The 18,982-nt window shown below is 39.6% G+C and overlaps 1 protein-coding gene across 1 annotated transcript in view; it reads left to right on the top strand.

Moving 5' to 3' along the window:
* Positions 1–18,982, top strand: part of ESR1 (estrogen receptor 1) — a 184,142-nt gene that overhangs the window by 28,251 nt on the left and 136,909 nt on the right.

The following is an 18,982-nucleotide window of genomic DNA, read 5'->3' as shown; positions in this document are numbered from 1 at the left end:
GCCCCCATAGCTACACCCCTGCATTTTGGTGAGGAAATGCTTACAGATTTACACGGTGTTCTGTCAGTCTTTCCATCTGTTCTTATTTTAAATAAAAAGATAAAACAAAGGCAAGAGATTTTGCGTAGCAGTTGGCCACAGATTGTTTAAAAATCTTCTTAAGAAAGATTATAAGAATATTGCTGTCTGTTGTCTTTGTAGGAAGTGTGCATGCACTGGTGTACCAAGGGTGGGGCAGTGGGAGTGGCACAGGCTATAAGGCTATTCCAAAAAAAAGAAAAAGGACACCAGAAGGCAAGGGTGAGAGTGTCACACTCCAGGCCTTCCTTAGATGTGAAGAAGGGTATGACAGTGAAGATTGGGAAGGCACACCTGGGGGCAGCTGGATGCCAGGGCTTTCCACCAACTGGAGTGAGGGAAGGCAGCAGTTGGTAGGGTGGTCAGAGGGTGGCACTACTAGGACAGGAGGGGCCTTGAGTGGTGACCAGCATTATGAGATTCTTGAAGGAACTGCAGGAGGAGGAACTTCAGGAGACCATGCCCCTTCCCCAAAACCAGCAATGATATTTTGACTTTGGGAGGCAGAGGAGCCCACATGTGCCCATTGATCTTCAAATGTCAAAAACACTACATTCACCACTGTGCCCATGCACAGAGCTTTCCTATACCCTATGAATGGTCTCAGCTAGTGGCTATAGGTGTCTATTGCTGGTATCTGTTATTTTCTAGCTTTGGTCTGTGTTCCTGGATATCAGTCTTGTCTTACTTGCTGCCTTGACATGTTTATTTGTTGTTGTTTTAATTTCTTGGGTGAGTACTGTAGTTCGAGAAACGCCTGCTGAAAATCCATGAATTTGAGTTTCCATCATGTGTATCTGAGAAGATGCAATTGTATTGGTGGGCTTGACTGTAAGCAATAGATAGTAGGTGGAAGACTCAAGCATTAGAACCCTTACGGTCAGGCCATCTGGATATATGGACTCAGTTCTCAGACCATATGCCACTGTCATTAATTCCCAGTCAAATATTAACTGAACATCCAGGAGCAGGGTAACAAAGAATAGAACATGAAGACTCTATAATTTCTTTCCATATTCCAGACAGCAATAATTGAGAAGCTGATTTAAAAAACCAATTTATCTGTACATTTGCAAATTCTCATTATCTGAGGTCTTCAATGACAGTAAGTATGAGACACAAGTGATCCAATATATTATCTTTTCTTTAGCAGGAAAATGAGGAAAGAATGGCTAGAAATACTGCAAAAATCTCACAATGGTTGAAGAAGTGGTTTTGAAGAAGTGGTTTTGGCGTGCACAGCATACTGCTTTTTGGAAAGTTTTCTAGCAGGTATGGGACACTGATACAGATAAATTAGTGTTCCAGTTTATCATCACTATCTATTAGGAGTGTTCCTCTTAGGTTGCTAGCCAATTAGCAGGTCATTCCGCAACTTGCCCAAATCTTTTCTTTTGATGGCTATTATGCATGTTCAGTTTTCTCTGGGCACTTGGGGATAGGGAAGTATACAGGTTTTTAAAAAAAATACTTTTGCAAACCTCCAGATTGTGGCATCCCTCATGTGTTAAAGTGGCTCCATATTACCTCTATTCTGTCAACACTGCCCATTCAGTATTAGATGAAGTGGTTTCCATTTAAACTTGTAATTCTTCTTCTTCATGTATTCCAGGTGGAGTCTTTTAACTGGAAACAACTTCTGTGATTGAGTGCCAGTTAATTAGGCCTTTATATAGAATTCAAATTTACTGCAAATATTTAACAGCTCTAAAACCCCTCTCCCTAATCTCTACTTTGTACTTTTTCAATTCCCTACTTGGGAAATCCACTGTATCAGAGTTTACCAGAATTCAAGACCAGATTTAGATATGGCAAAGCCCTAAAATATGTCAGATTTAAAATTTTATATATCCTTTACCAAAAAAAGTGCATTACACTAGCAATTATGAGCTTTAGTTTTAAAATGCATTTGGAGACTCCCTCATTGTTGCTTACTCACGGGTAAATCCAGCACTGCCAAAAGCAAGGATAGGTGATGCATGAGGGCCAGGGGCCAATTCTCCTACATTAAGCTCAAATATTTCTGTTTTCCTCTATAGTCCCTCTCAAAATGGCTACAGAAAGTGAAGTCATGTCATTTCCTGTTGCCATTTTGAGAAGGACTGCAAAGGAAAACAGAATATTTGGGATAATATGGAGTCCTGGAGTGGAGTGGTGGTATTTTATCAAGTTTTCAGATGCTTGGGGAGGCTTTTATATGGATTGGGGGCAAATATTACCTAAAGATCATGCCAGTTTTTAATTTTTGTTGTTTTGGGGGGGAATGGTGGGAGCTTCAAAGACTGCAAAATTGAGATACAGAGGCCACCTGCAGCCTAGGAGCCACACTTTTTGGACCCTTGGCTAAAACAATGTCTCTTTGCTTTATAATTACCTTAGCATTTCCATTACACTTTTTCTACCTGAGTTACTGATCCTGATGTGAACAATTCTTCTTCAACCTTCTTACATCTCAGGTCCAGAAGGCACCAATTTTCATTTACATTAAATATTTGGAGACAATAGGACTCTGTGCAGAACAGAAAATGGCCAAAGGTGCAGCTTGACATTTTACATGAACAGGATCAATAAAATTGGATCAATAAAAGCTGCACCCTTAGCATTCATTTTTTGTATAGCTGACCAGCACACTAGTTGAGAGAAGATATTGTAACAACATCAAATTCCTTCTACAGTAAAGCAGTTGTCATGTGGAGGAATCCAGTGTGCTAAAAATAATAAAGGCAAATTCAAAGTTAGGAAACTGTGATGAGAGAACCTGAAAATACAATCATGGTATAATTTTAGACTACCATCACAAACAAAACAAACAAACAGCTTCATTTATATACCGCTTCATACTGAACTAATAGTGTCTAAGCGGTTTACAACTGTAAGCTAATTGCCCCCAACAAGCTGGGTACTCATTTTAGCAACCTCGGAAGGATGCAAGCCTGAGTCAAGCTTGAGCCCCTCAGCTGGGATTGAACTCACAACCTTATGGTTTTGAGTGAGTGGCTGCAGTACAGGCATTTAACCACTACACCACCAGGGCTTCTCACATTGGGATTCTAAGATGTATGACAGATATGGGCATGGAAATTAAACCTTGCTGTAGTCCCTGTACGTATATATCTTTCAAAATGGGTGATAGAATTTTGACACAAGAGGTCAGATTGAGATAACAATTTTATAAAAGGGAGATGGCATTAAGTATAGAGTACATAAGGCATCGATGGTGGTAGACATAGTGTTTTCCTTCTTTTGAAAGATCTGGATAGGATACTTATTATGAGTCATAGTTTATTGTGAATGTACAAAATAAGATGCATCTTGCAGTCCTTCTGTTGGCAGGTAATTTTTTAAAAATTCAGGCAGATTTTTGGTTGTGTGTGTGTGTGTGTGTGTGTGTGTGTATAGTTGTTGTTTTAATGTGGTAAGATACTCCACAACATTTCACAGATGAAAGCTGGGACATGTGTAGTCAAGCAACATCAGAGGGTGTCAAGATATCACAAGTTATTAATGAGGAGAAACACACAAGGTACGAGAAGCTGCAGCAGTTTGCTTTTGCCTGAGTCTGCTGGGAAGGGCATGACTCTGCTCCCTCCTGTCCTCTCCTCCCTGCTGAGTTAACTGAGTACAAGTTACTTTTATACTTTGAATTCATTTTGAAGAAATTAAAGTACAGTTGGTTGAGAAGAAAGGAGTTGGTGGGAAGTGGAGAGAGTAACTGGGACATTAAAAAAAACTGCTGAAAAAGTGGGAAAACAGATTATTTGGGACTATCTCTGCCAAATTATCACATGGAATTTTTATAATGTTACAATCACATTTGAGCTCTAAATATTCTGAGTGACTCTTGATCAAATTCTCTGTTATTATTATTTCTTTTACTTTAGGCAAAATATTATTGTAATAAAAGTTTGGCTAAATCAGTTATCTTCCATTATCACTCTGTACATTTCATCCATTTGCCAGTTTCCATCTTTGCACAGTCACCTTCTATGCTGTTGCAACATCACTTCATAAATATGTCTTCTTTGCTTTATAAAACACTTGCATGTCTCCAATTCATCTATTAGAATCATTTTTGTGTCAACAGGGAATCGGTATCATGTAGTATATTAATTCTCTTAGATGACAGGCCAATCCCACAGTAAATGATGAATAAACTCTATAAAATGTTCCCATTTGTTCTATCCTTTTGGTTAAACTTTCAGTGATTTGTGAGCATCAGTATAGACTTTAAAACGTTTGTCCAGCTCATAGCAGTTTGGAAAGTAGCAGACATAGCTTGCTCTTGTATCTTGCTTGTGTAAGTGCGGGGCCAATGGTTTTGTGTACTTTTTTTCTCCAACAAGTTCTCATTTTTTGTTACAGGTGTGGTCTAAGTAGACATTTAAATACTCATGGTCTGTTGTAATGGCATCACTAGGGTTTGTGTCACTTGGTGCAGTAACTCATGGTTTCACCATGCCTGTGGACTTCCTCCCTTACCACACCATACAGAATCCTTAGTAATGTTTTTGTACTAATGTTATTCATAAATCCTAATTCTTGTAGATCACTGAATGTAATGGTAATAGTTGTGACATTAACAACAAGCAAAATCAAAATTATACCTTTAAATTATAATATAATCCACAAAGCTTAAATGTATTTGCATATACATCATTTCATATGGTTAGAGTGAAAAATTAAGTTGTTAAGCAAAGATTTTACAAGATAATATATGGCAGGGTGGTAGCTGTGCGGTAGTGGTGAAAACATTGACCCGTTCTGGATGGGTGTATAGTACGTCCCCAGGATGTACTAGGGTTAGGAAGGGGCATCACTTCCTGATGACCCTAACCCTAGTATGTACTGGGTCCATACAAAATGGCGGCCCCGTCCACATGGGTGCCACCATCTTGATGTTGCGGATGCGTAGCGTCCGGATGTCGTGCAGTGCTAATGACATCGCAAGTGCGCCATTGGCACCTTGCGGCATCATTAGCATGCTGCAAAAATAAGCGCCATTTTGGTGCGGTTTGGCCGCTGTGGCTCCCTTGCGGAGCAACCGGCAGCGCTAGCAGACTGCCGCTTTTAGGTGGTCTGTAACGCGCCATTGCCTCTCTAATAAGAATTCTGCCTCCCAGTGAAATTTTCCTTCCTTCAGAAAAATCTCCAAATTTCTAGCACTGCCAAGGGAGAGACAGTGAAAACTGTTCACAACTAGAACTCTCATTGTATTCTCTATGTAACTTTACCTACTCCATCTCTTTGGAGGTCTCAACTTTGTTTACAAATGCTCAACTGAAGTTTTAAGTTACCACAATGCTAGAAATTTGGGACTGAAGTAAACTTTCAGGACAGAAGGAGAGAAGATTTCTTATTTAGAGGATCTTAAAATGCTCTCATCCCCTGCATAGCTATGCCCGTAGAGATATATATTATTCTTCTTTTGATTATTCTCTAAGGGCGCGCATATATATATATATATATATATATGCAGGCTATACTTCAGTGAATGAAATAAATGTGTCCCTGGGCATGACTTCTTTAACAAAAGCTTTGGTACCAAAGGAAGAAATAAATAAATAATAAATAAAACTTTTATTTGTATCCCGCTTTTCTGTAACTAGACAATCAAAGTGGCTCACAACATATTAAAATCCACATTTACAACATTGTGTCCCAGATCCCCCCCTTAAAACAGGATTAACCATGTTACAATTAAAATATCTATTAAAATAGAATAAAAAAAGAAAGAAAATATATACAGTATGACGAGGACAGAGCGGTGGGCTAATACATGATGTGGGGGGGCAGTCATTCTGTGGCCGGGCACTTTTTATTCAGGAAAGGCCTGCCAGAAGAGATCCGTCTTGACAGCTTTTTAAAAGCTGTCTAAGCTGGCAATTTGACGGATCTCGTCCGGCAGGCCATTCCATAGTTTGGGAGCAATTGCAGAGAAGGCCCTCTGGGAGGTGGCAGTTAGTCTAGTTTTTAAAGGCTGCAATAGATTCCACCCAGAGGACCTGAGTGTGCAGGGTGGATTATATGGGAGCAGGCGATCCCTCAAATAGGTTGGGCCCAAGCCACGTAGGGCTTTAAAGGTTATAACCAACACCTTGTAGTGCGCCTGGAAACAGTACAGTAGTGTGGAAAGAATAGGGATATGTTTCTACACCACAAAAAGTAAGAGCAGTTTGAGAATGTTTCAGCAGACTTTTATACAGAAGTAAAGATATGCACATGTGAAATGAAAAATCAGGTCAGGTAAGCATTGTATGAGTAAACAAAAACATTTGGAAGACTCCTTCAAGGCTTCTTCCAAAATGTATCTAGGGAGGATTTTTTATTTCTTTCAACAGTCCCGACTTTTCTAATAATTTCCACTTTGGTACCCAACTTATATAATTCTATGCTTTTAAAAAAACTTGCTAGAGGGAGCTAGTGAAGCATATCTGCTCTTCCCTTCTCTTGTTTTGCTGTTCATACCTGCTAAGTAAGGGATTTTGGAGGCAGCTGTTGTTTACTTTGCCTATTATAAGGAGGCACACATGGCTACAGCTGGAACAGCTGGAGTAGAAGCCTGCTCTTTTCCTGTTGTTGTTAACTGCCCTCAAGTTAAATTTGACCTCTGGCAACCCTGTGAATAAGGCATCTCCAAGCCACCCTCCCCTCAGTTCATGCAGACCTAGGGCTCTTTGGTTGAGTCTATCCATCTGGTGTGTGGTCTCACTTTCTTTCTACTGACCTTTACCTTTCCAAGCATTATTGTCTTTTCTAGTAGCTCCTGTCTTCTATGATGTGGCCAAAGTACAACAGCTTCAATTTAGTCATTTTGGGGGGAAAGCGGATCAACAGTAAGAGCCGGCTTGGGGGTGGTGTGGAGGCATGGTGACTGCATGCTGCACACCCTGACTCTACCCCCAAGCTGGAGTCATGCCACCCACCCAACCAGAGGGGGGCAGCATGGGAATGCTCTTGCGATGCAGCAGTTAGACACTGCATGCCGCAGGAGCAGAGAAGAGCTGTGGAAGGAGTGAAAGGGATGCCCTTTCCCTGGCACAAAAAGGAGCGGCTTTCTGCTGCTCCTTTTTGCAAAGGGGGGAAAAGGCCAGATTGGGGGCATGACATACAGTTGCATAAAATCCAGGCAATAATATTTCAACTCCATTAGCAACAGAAAAAGTAACTTGTCTTGAGATTCAGGCTGCTTCTTCCCATGTGAGGATACTTGCCCCTTTCTTAGGCAGAGAACATTGATGTTTTTCAAGAAGACCCTGTACTGTTTCATCTGGAAAAATGTCTACGTGGAGTAGAGATAAAATCTGCCAAATGTAGCCTCAATAAAAAAGCAGAAGGTTTGAGGTTTCTGTCAGCGCTCAGATATCACTGTGTGTACCTTTGCCGCAGTTTTTGAATGGTATAACCTGGCATATTGGCATGGTATGATAAGCTCTTAAACCAGTGGAGGCAGAGATGGTTGGAACAGGAGTTGGCATAGTGTGGGCTGTTGGTGACATAGACTCTCAGTTACTCTTAGATCCCATAGCTCTTAAATTGCTTCACATGACATATCAGTCACCCTTGAAATACTCTGCAGATGATCCCTTCTTTAAAAAAGAAATCTAACAAAACTAAGCAGCCTAATCATAAGTAGTCCTGGGAAAGGATGGAAATTATGTTTGCATAGCAAATTGCACCCTAATGGTTTCTTCAGGCATAATCTGTCGTTTTGGGATGCAAAAAATGAGAGGAGGATTTTAGAGTCCTGAGTAATACACAGGGTTTCTCTACTCCTTGCATAACTGACTAAATATATTCACTGTTATTTACATATTTGGCCATGGAGCCATTAATTGGTGGGTATAGGTGTAGAAAGGAACTTTCTACACCTTTTCAAGATGGTGAGGGAGGCCCTGCAGTTCAAGTCAAAAAGGAAATATTGAATATAAACGAGCCACATGTTCTCAGCTTTTTGTTTGAGTTTGTTTTTTCTGAATCATGTCCAGGCTTTTTGGTGTGTATCTGCAGCATTTTAGTCTACAGTGTTTGGTTTTATTCCTTGTTGAGTACAGACAACATTAATGCTTCATTGTAATAAAATCTATGTCTCAGGTTTGTAACAGTCAAGATTTTGCCAAATCAGTAATTTTGTCATTCCACTGTTTAGCTTCAAACGGTTTAATTACTGCCACCAGACAAAAGAATGTCTTTAGTGTCAAAATGGGCTGTGATTCATTATTAAATGTGTTTAGTACTAATAAACCAGAAACAAAATTCATTTATTTTTAATTGTTTGCACCAGCTGGATACCAGTTACTGTACATACTCAAGCTGTTAGTTATGACTACCAAAATTATTTGTGGCCTGCTTGGTGGTATTAAATGCAGTTGTTGGTCATACTTTCTCTACCTATACAAGGAGCCTCAGGCCTATATAAGGAGCCTCATGGAATGTTTGTTATATGTGCAGATTTTTGAAATGATACACATAAAGGTGTCACTGTCCACACAGCTAACAGTGTAACTGGGGATAGTGTGTTTCTCAAACAAAACCCTGACAGCTTGTCTTAATTTCTGTGCTGCTTCAGTTCCTAATGTACCATCATTGAGAAAGTTGCGTGGAATAACCATTCAGGCAACTAGAAATGGAAAGAATATTTGGAAAACATGCAAAAAATGTTTGAAACTGTGTCTTTTAAATGTTGGGAAATCCCAGCAAGGAGAATCTTGGACCAAAAAGAATCTTTGCACTTTGGGACTTATTTTGCACAGTATTCACACATGGAGATATATATATATTTGCACAGAAAACAGAATATTATGTGTAGGTAACAGCATATTCTAAATGGAAAATAATATTTCTGTACATAACTACTGTAGTATTTTATGTGGACAAAGTGACATTTTCTGAGCAAAAATCCCACAAAAATATGTAAATTATGTGCAGAATAATCCCCAAGCTGCCAATAGCACTTGAAAATTATGTATTGTTGAAGACTTCCTTGCAGCAGGAAGAAAATTGCAAAAATTATGCATTGCTTCCTTTGTGAATCAAATTAACATAAAATTACATTTCTACAGACAACATATAGTCACATCATGCATGCATAACCTTTCACATTTTCTTTTGTTGATGACTAACAAAACATTAAATTGAAAGAAGAAAAAGCAATACAAACATAGTATTTTAAGAGATGCATTTCATTTATATTGTTTTATGTTGAGGGTTTAAATGTCTTGCTTGTTAACCATTTGTGTCCTGTTTTGTTAATATTTTCTATGCAATTGATGATTATTATAACAATAAAATTATTTAAAAAATATTTTCTATGCAATTGATGAGAAAGCAATGGTCAGGGAATAAAGAAAGAAAGGTCATAAATAAAAGTCAATAGCAAATGAAGCAAGAAGAGTGAAGTTGGGATAGATTTAAAAAATCACTTTAGGAAGTGAACATAGATGCTGCAGTTGGATAGAAGAATGCCGAGGGCATTTACCTCCCTCAGTGAATATTGTGTCTACTTCTGATTATGTCAGTACTTCTAAACCTTCAGGCAAGCTACTCTCTGAGAATTGTATTTTCCTGGTAAGATTGAAAAGAAATTTCTGGCTCCCAAAAAAAGGATGCAGATCAGTTTCTCTAGTTTAGGCAAACGGCTGTTGGTGTGGTATAATCAGTTCTTCTTTGATACCTTGCAGGCTTAGGACTATATCTGGGAACACATGTATTACCTTTTCATAATGTTTTTGAAATGATTCCCTAGTATCCATGTCTTGCTGAGACTGAGCAGGTAACTCAGATTAAGCACACTTAACTGAAGCAAGGACTTGGCTGGTGGCTTTCATATCAATGACACAGCAAATCTGTTCTGGGTTTTAGTTCAGACTTCTAAGGAATTCTCCAAGATTCTGAACACTATTTACAAAATAGGTTCAGCATCTACGATAGCCCCTTTAAACCTTAATCTAAAACTTGGAGTGGGCTCACCATGTGTGTATGTAAGGGGCACCACTTGTCACTGGTTGTTCTTCTATCTTATAAGTTTATTGCATGGGATTGGAGAACAGGAATGGAGTGGAAGGGAAAGGGGGAAATGCATGTTATTGCACGGAAAAAACGCCGCTGATGCTGCTGGGAGTCTCCAATTCGTTCCCCAACCGTTCCACAGCAGCTGATTTTGAAGAACAATTCTGAACAGTCCTACTTATGTATAGGACCATGTGAGAAGATGTTTGCTAATGTCTAATCCAGGGATTCTGAAATTGTGGGATGGGACAAAGGGTGCTCAACAATGGCTCCTTTTCATCCTGGAGAGAAGTGACCAGTGGGGTCCTGAGCCCAGTGCTATTCAACATCTTTATCAATGACTTGGATGAAAGAATTGGGGACATACTTATGAAATTTGCAGATGACACCAAATTAGGAGGAATAGCTAATACCCCAGAGGACAGGATCAAAATTCAAAATGACCTGAATAGACTAAGATGGGCCAAAGCTAACAAAAGGAAATTCAACACGGAGAAATGTAAGGTACTGAACTTAGGGCGGAAAATGCACAGATATAGGATGGGGGGACACCTGGCTGAATGAGACTAGGGATCTAGGAGTCTAAGTAGACTACAAATTGAACATGAGTCAACAGTGTGATGCGGCAGCAAAGGCCAATGCAATTTTAAGCTGCATCAATAAAAGTATAGTGTCTAGATCAAGAGAAGTAATAGTGCCACTATACTCTGCTTTGGCCAGGCCACACCTGGAATATTATGTCCAGTTCTGGGCACCACAATTCAAAAAGGACATTGAGAAACTGGAGCGTGTGCAAAGGAGTGTGACTAAAATTGTGAAGGGTCTGGAAACCATGTCCTATGAGGAACAAGTTAGAGAGCTGGGGATGTTTAGCCTGGAGAAGAGAAGGTTAAGAGGTGATATGATAATCCTGTTTAAATATTTGAATGGATGTCATATTGAGGATGGAACAAGCTTGTTTTCTGCTGCTCCAAAGAACAGCACCCGGAACAATGGATGCAAGCTGCCGGAAAAGAGATTCCACCTCAACATTAGGCGGAACTTCCTGACAGCAAGGGCTGTTCGACAGTGGGACAAACTCCCTCAGAGTGTAGTGGAGTCTCCTTCTTTGGCGGTCTTTAAGCAGAGGCTGGATGGCCATCTGTCAGGGATGCTTTGATTGAGATTTCCTGCATGGCAGGGCATTGGACTGGGTAGCCCTTGCGGTCTCTTCCAACTTTACGATTCTATGATTCTATGACCCCCATGGGGGGCACAAGAGTTACTTGGGGGGCATGAGTCTTGGGGACCTTGATTCCCACCCTCGTTTCCTCTTTTTCCTTCTCCTCTTTCCCTTCCCAAACTTTTTTTTGTCTTAGAGGGGAAGCAAATGATGAGGAGGCATTTGGAGTAGCTGCTTTTGTCTGAAGGAGGAGGAGAACACAAGAGAATGAATGTTCCTTTGTGAGAGAGTAAATGAGTATGCATGTGAGTGAAAGAAAGATTGAAAGAGAATGACTGAGTGTGATGCATATCTATGAGCACTAGTGTATGTGAATGTGGCTGTGTGTGAGACAGTATCTGTAAAATTTACACATGTGTTAAGTATTGAATTTATTTAAAACTTCTAATTTGATATTGTTTCCTTATAAAATGTTAAAATATGAATATACATGAATGTGTGCACAAAATGATGCACATCAAAGAAACAAAATATTTTTATTCATGTACTTTGTTTAGTGGAGGGAGGCACGAGATCTGCACATAGATGTAAAGGGGGTCACAAAGATAAAAAGTCTGAGAACCACTGGTCTAATCTATAGTTTGTAGGTGTCTTTTATGTTTGAGATCCTCAGGTTTGGAGAACCTTCCACCAAACTTGTGGAGTTCAAACCTGAGCTGCCACATGTGGGAAGAAGGAAGGGAGTGGCAGTGGTCCTTGCACGGCTTTTTCTCCACCCCATCACCATCACATATGTGTTTGATGAGAACAGGGGAGAGGGCCTTCTCAGTGGCTGCTCCCAATTTGTGCAAACCCACCGCATGGGAGGCTTGGTTGTTCACTCTCTTTTTGATGGCAGGCAAAGACCTTTTCTGTATACTCAGGCCTTTGGTTCTCCATTTACTTAGGCTTTTCACAGAATGGTCTTTTACTGGGGTGTGTTTTGGTTTTGCTCTTTTACTATGTTTTAATAGGTTTTTTTAAAATTTGTGTGTTTTAATAGAATTGTCTGTTCAGTTGTTTACAAAACTTTTCTATCAAGTAGATTTTACCTGTAGTTTGTTTTAATTTGTAACAGTCTGCCATGGAGCCTGTACTAGGATACAGATGGGATGTAAATACAGATTGACTAGTCCCTCATCCAAAAATGCTGGGACCAGATTTGTTTTGGATTTTTAAATTTTATTTTGGAATACCTGTATTTGCATATCTGTACACAATGAGATATCTTGGGAAAGAGAACTATGTAAAAACACAAAATTCATTTATGGGTTATATAAACCTTATACACATAGCCTGAAAGTACAGTCGGCCCTTCTTATACACAGATTTTTTAAATAAACGGATTCAAGCATCCATGGTTTGAAAATGTTCCAAAAAAGTATAAATTTCAAATATCAAACCTTGATTTTCCATTTTTATAAGGGATACCATTTTGCTATGTTATTATATTTAATGGGACTTGAGCATCCACGGATTTTGTTATCCATGGGGGATTTTGGAACCAAACCCCAGCGTATAACAAGGGTCTACTGTATTTTAAAAATAATTTTGTTCATGAAACAACGTTTGTGAACACTGAACCATCAGAAAGAAAAAGTGTCACTATCTCAGCCACCCATGAAAAATGTTTTGGAATATTTTGGATTTTGGTAGTCCAGATAAGGGAGACTCAAATTGGAAATAAAACAAACAAACAAACCAAACAGCTTCATTTATATACCACTTCATATGAACTAGCAGTATGTAAGTGGTTTCCAACTGTCAGCTAATTGCCCCCAACAAGCTGGGTACTCATTTTAGCGACCTCCTCAGAAAATGCAAGCCTGAGTTGAGCTTGAGCCCTTTTACTGGTATTGAACTCGCAACCTTATGGCTTTGAGTGAGTGGCTGCAGTACAGGCATTTAACCACTGCACCACCAGAGCTCTTGATAACAATAATCCACCTAGGTTGCCTCGTTTTCCATTCTCACCTGCCTCCTTTCTCTGGACAGCTGCTGCTCCCAACAACCCTCACCAGTTGGGAGAGTAAGCCAGTTGCTGGTGATGGCATGTCTCTATGCTGGACAGAAAGTGGGATTAACTGCCACTACCACAGGTAGCAAGTGAGGGCAACTCACTGCCCTTTTACAATCATGGCAGAGGAAGAAGCCAGGCATTGGTGGCAACTGCTTCTCTTTTTTAATGATGGCAGGTTTGGCAATGGGACTTCCCAGGACTCAGTCCCTAGCAACAGAAAGAGGAAGCATGTCATCATTTGACATCTCTGCCTGTTGTTTGGAATAGCACAGTTCACAAATGGTTTCTCAATGCAATTAACTCTGTATCTACAGCAGTTATTTACAAGCTTTTACCTTCAGGAAAGACTTTCCACATCAAACTGCTCGGCTAAGCATCCCTCCCCCTGAGCATATATCATTCTGAATGCACATGCAAATCATGGTGGGCATCACTGCCTGTCACAAACTGAGAGTACACTTCTAAACACCACTAGAAGTCCCCTACATGTCTGAATTGCAGTGGAGGCCCTTTATTAGTTGGTAAATTGTCTTTCATAGAAGCTTTCCTGTGTCTGCTTGCTGTACCTGTGCTCTTCCATCCTTGCCTTCTGGCTCAAAATTCTTCCTGAAAAGCAACCAAAAAGCTGTCTAGTGAGTCAGGGCATCAAGATGCTGAGATGCTGTGCATGCAAGGAGTCACTAGGAACACATCAGAGTAAAAGTTCTGCTTCAGCAAATGGCAAAGGCCCAACACTCCTGGCCTATGATCTGGCTCCTGATCCAGAGCCAAGGTCCTAAGATTGATCTTGGTGTGATTAGAAAAAGGAGTGGGTCAGGTAACACAGGTCCCTCTAAACTTGCAGCCTCCTTGACAGAGATATTTTTTCCCATGCAAGTGCTCTTGGGAGAAGGACTGGCAGCCCAGCTGTTACTTGAAACAGCAGCAAACTGAAAACCTTCACAAGTTAATTTTTTTTTGGGAGGGCAAATCCCAGAAGCAATGACCATTTTGGCTGGAGGATTCTTTCAAGCTTTCCACTTTCTTTTTATGTTAAAAAAAGACAGGGAGGAAAAAAATCACTTCCACTCAAAACTTCTGAAATTTTTTTTTCCACCAAAGATTGATTTATTTTGGATACTGAATGAGCTGTTCAAGGTGCTGAATCCTGTATTTCATGTAACACTCAGCACTTTGGACAACTCCTTCAGAATGGATTCACCACCCCAGAAACATAGAAGCCACCAACTGCCACAGTCTAAATACCAAAAACATCTCAGCCAAGTACACTGCCCCAGCGCTACTTTGAACTGTTTCATAGGGCTACTTTGAAGCAAAGGACTTACCTTTCTCACACACAAAAGACTGAAAATTATCTTGGAGCCCTGATATATTATAGATACTCCAAGGACAAATTATAGGCACATTATTTTAGGAAAACCTGGAACTGCCTGGTAGTATTTTAAAATGACATTGGGAATAGTTTCAGAAAAATTCATTCTCTCTATACAGGGCTTTTCCATTCTTACGAATGTGGTAATAAACCCCTGTTTGTGTGTATGTGTGGGAAATCAAGATTAATACAGACTTCAGTACAGCAAGATTTCAAATAGTTTATAATTACATTATAATGCTATAAAAGTTAATTGTGTCTCTGAAGTGTGACTTACCAGGTCAGTAAAACTTTTCATGACAAATTATACTGTATGCAGTTTAGCAAAACAGAGATTAAGTAGAAACTTAGCTCTAGTTAATTAACCTCCAGCCCTCATCAACAAATTACTTTATATTTAAATGGATTAATATATTTATGCAGACTTTAGAAGATTGAAAAATTAGGCAGATGTTATTAATACGAGAAGGTAAAGACAATTCACAAAACTGCTCAACTAATTAACATAATTTTTAAATCGGCTTAAAAATATCTTTTACGAACAGTTCTTCACTCAAATTATTTTGTGATGGTGAAAGAAAAGGCAATATGTCAAAAGATCATCAGTTTTCTGTGTGTCTATGTTCTTTCAAGTCACCTGTCAATTCACGGTAACCACATTAATTTCATTAAGTTTTCTTAGGAAAGGAATATTCAGAGGTGGGTTTTGTCAGTTTCTGCCTCTGCCTACACCACCTGGCATTTGTTGACATTCTGCCATCCAAGTACTAACCAGAGTTGACCATGCTTGGCTTCTAACATCAGATGGAATCTGGTGCCTTTAGGGTATTTAGACTTTATCAGTACTATTAGTATTATATTTTAAGATTTACTTGGTTGCTTATTGATCACAAAGGCCCTCAGACTGGTTTGCTAAAATAAAACCATAAATGTGATAAAGTAATGTGAGTGAGCCAGTATAGTGTAGCAATTTGAACATTGCGCTACGACCCTGGAGACCAGAGTTTGATTCCCTGCTCCACCATGAAACCCACTGAGTGACCTTGGGCAAGTCACACACTCTCAGTCTCAAGGGAAGGCATGGGAAATTTCCTTTGAACAAATCGTGTCAGCAGAACTCCATGATAGGTTCACCTTAGGGTCAGCGTAATTCAGAAACAATTTGAAGGTACTCAACACATACACACACCTATATTTTATTTTTTTCTAGGCTTCTTTCCCTTTCTTTTTATATTTCATCTACATTGTTATGTCCATATAATGTCATTAGGTTGCCCATTTAAATTCTCATTTAAAGAGAATATCTTAGTATCCATAAAATAGTAAAAGAGTCCATGACCATTCAGTTTATCCACAGGTCTTTAAGGTTTTTCATTTTTTTTTTACACTAGTAGCCTTTCTCCTTCCCATTAGTCTCCCCTCTATGTTTACTGTTTTTAAGCAATGTTATTTCATTTTGTAAGAACATATTGACAGATCATGAGAGGGGTGTGGAAAGCCTAGAAATGTTTGAGGCTAGAGATTAGGAGATATTGGATAACTGCATCTGAAAGCCTAAATACTCTTAAGGCACCAGATCATGTGATCTTGGAAGCTAAGTAGGGTTAGCCCTGGTCAGTGTTTGGACTGGAGACCACCAATGGATACCAGGTGCTAGAGGCTATATTTCAGGGGAAGGAACTGGCAAAACCACCTCTGAGTAGTCCCTGTCTAAGAAAACCCTATGAAATTTGTGGAGTCACCATAAGTTGACAGGGGGCTTGAAGCCACATACACACACATCTAAGATTTATCGAAGAGAGCTGAAAGTGGAAGGTACAATAGGAATATGTGGGTCTTCTGGCTGCGAACATGCAATTGGAGACCTGGTGGCGCAGTGGTTAAATGCCTGTACTGCAGCCATTTACTCGAAACCACAAGGTTGCGAGTTCAAGACCAGCAAAAGGGCCCAAGCTCGACTCAGGCTTGCATCCTTCCGAGGTCGCTAAAATGAGTACCCAGACTGTTGGGGGGCAAATTAGCTTACGTGCTAATTAGCTTACTTGCTGTTCACCGCTATGATCTTTGGAATAGCGGTATATAAATATAAATAAAAAAATAAAATAAATAAAAAAAAAACAAAAATTGCCCAGCATTTCCTCTGTAGAAAGAAAACAAAGGGAAAGAATAAGAAGAACCATGAAAGAGAACAATGGATAACATTAAAAAAAAGAGACCTTATGTGTCAGAGAGAGAGAGAGAGAGGGCGGGAGGGAGGGAGGGAGGGGAGAGAGAGAGAGAGAGAGAGAGAGAGAGAGAGAGCATTTGTTTGGAAAAGGTCACAGGCACCCAGTTATTCCAATGTCAATTCTGGAATGATTGAGTAAATAAATTAGTATAAATCAGTATGTTTGCTGTTTTTCACTAAGCATCTTGATAACAACAGTTCAAAATGCGGGCTGTGTCTGACTCATACACAAGGCTAGAATTGACCTGAACAATATTGACTACACCAAATCAGAATTATAGAAGGGTCCTCCATTAATAGGCAAGCAAACAGAATAACTTGCTATAAGTTTATTTACTGATACAGACAAATTCCAATGTTGTCAAGAGTCCCTTCCTTTCTTACAATATCTAATAAAAACAACACGTGATACACTGTTGGAGCTAACCGGGAGCCAGCTCTGGCATTTGATGTCACTAACTATGGACATGCTGGAGTTGCTGTTGGAAAAAAATGATGCTGGAATAAAGGGATACCTTGTGAAAGCCAGTAGAGCTGCTCTTATTCTCGTAGCAGTTCATCTTAGCTGTAAGCATTACATAAATTTGCCATATTAATTCTGGCAAGAATTCCTTTTCAGTTTTGGAACACCACTAGTGCTTTGGAACACATTCAGCACATTGAGCAACCTTGTATCATTCTGAATCTGCTGTTTTCTCACAGGTTAATTCCCACAGGAAAATAATTTCAAACATGTCTAAAAGTTACTATTTGGAGTAGCAGAGCTGCTAAATAATTGTCATCTCAGAGAGCAGAGCTGTAAAAAATCAACTTATAAAGGAAAGTATTTTGATGTACCATAGCAAAAGGTGTCAAAGATAAAAGGTACAATCCCTTTTGCCCTGTTGTCTAGAACACAGAGCACAAAAATGTGCTAACACTTGTCCCCTTAGCAAGCCAAAGTAGCATATTGCCAGGGCACCAGAAATGACATGAAAAATCTTTGGTTTTTTGTTCAGGGTGATTATCAGCCTGTTAAGAGTTTGGGGATAGGATGGGGCTTACTTGAAGGTAAGTGGCCACATTTTCAGGCCGTTTACCATTTTGACAAAAAATGTAAATAAATCAGCTGAAAATGAGGGGCCCAGGAGTGCCTGAGGAGGTGTCAGGGGACAGAAAAAAGGTTCAGAGGCTGCATATGGCCATTACATACCTCCTGCGATGGAAGATTCTGTGACTGATCCCACACTACCAGGGCTAACATTCAGCCAATAAGCATAAAAAATTCAAAATGTGCATCTTTGAAAAGTGAGGGAAAGCATGTGGGCATAGAAAAATGCATATTAGAAAAATGAGTAATTTTTAAACACATATTTATATCAAAATACACATTAATTTCCTGAAGTACCTCCTGCCTTCCCCATCACAACCTGATATGAAACCAGGATGAGAAGAAAATGTAGGTGGAATTTGTAAAAATACATTGAAATCAATATTGGAAAACATTCACATCCCTATAGGCAGCATGGATGCACAGTTAGCATGGGGAGGGTGGGAAAATTGTTCTGTACTGGCTCCCAATAGAGTCAATCTGCACCATGTTCTCTGTACCATCCCACATTACCAGGGCTAACATTCAGAGAGAGGGGAGTAGCTGCACAGTGAAAAGGAGGGTGGAGGTGATGAGATTGCCAAATGCATTGATATGAGATACAGAATGTTTTTAGATTTCTTGTCGTTGGGGAGAGAACCTGCAAGGAGCAAATCCCACCCTGCTTTCCCCTTCTGAATTTCAGCAAAGAAGCATAAAAAATTCAAAATGTGCATCTTTGAAAAGTGAGGGAAAGCATATGGGAAATAGGCATAGAAAAATGCATATTAGAAAAATGAGTAATTTTTAAACATATATTTATATCAAAATAAACATTAATTTCCTGAACCACCTCCTGTCTTGCCCATCACAACCTGATATGAAACCAGGCTGAGAAGAAAATGTAGGTGGAATTTGTAAAAATACATTGAAATCAATATTGGAAAACATTCACATCCCTATAGGCAGCATGGATGCACAGTTAGCATGGGGAGGGTGGGAAAATTGTT

The sequence above is a fragment of the Sceloporus undulatus genome, chromosome 1 (genome assembly GCF_019175285.1).
Source record: "Sceloporus undulatus isolate JIND9_A2432 ecotype Alabama chromosome 1, SceUnd_v1.1, whole genome shotgun sequence".
NCBI lineage: Eukaryota > Metazoa > Chordata > Lepidosauria > Squamata > Phrynosomatidae > Sceloporus > Sceloporus undulatus.
The sequence above is the reverse complement of the archived record's forward strand: the minus strand, read 5'-3'. Positions and strand labels throughout refer to the sequence as shown.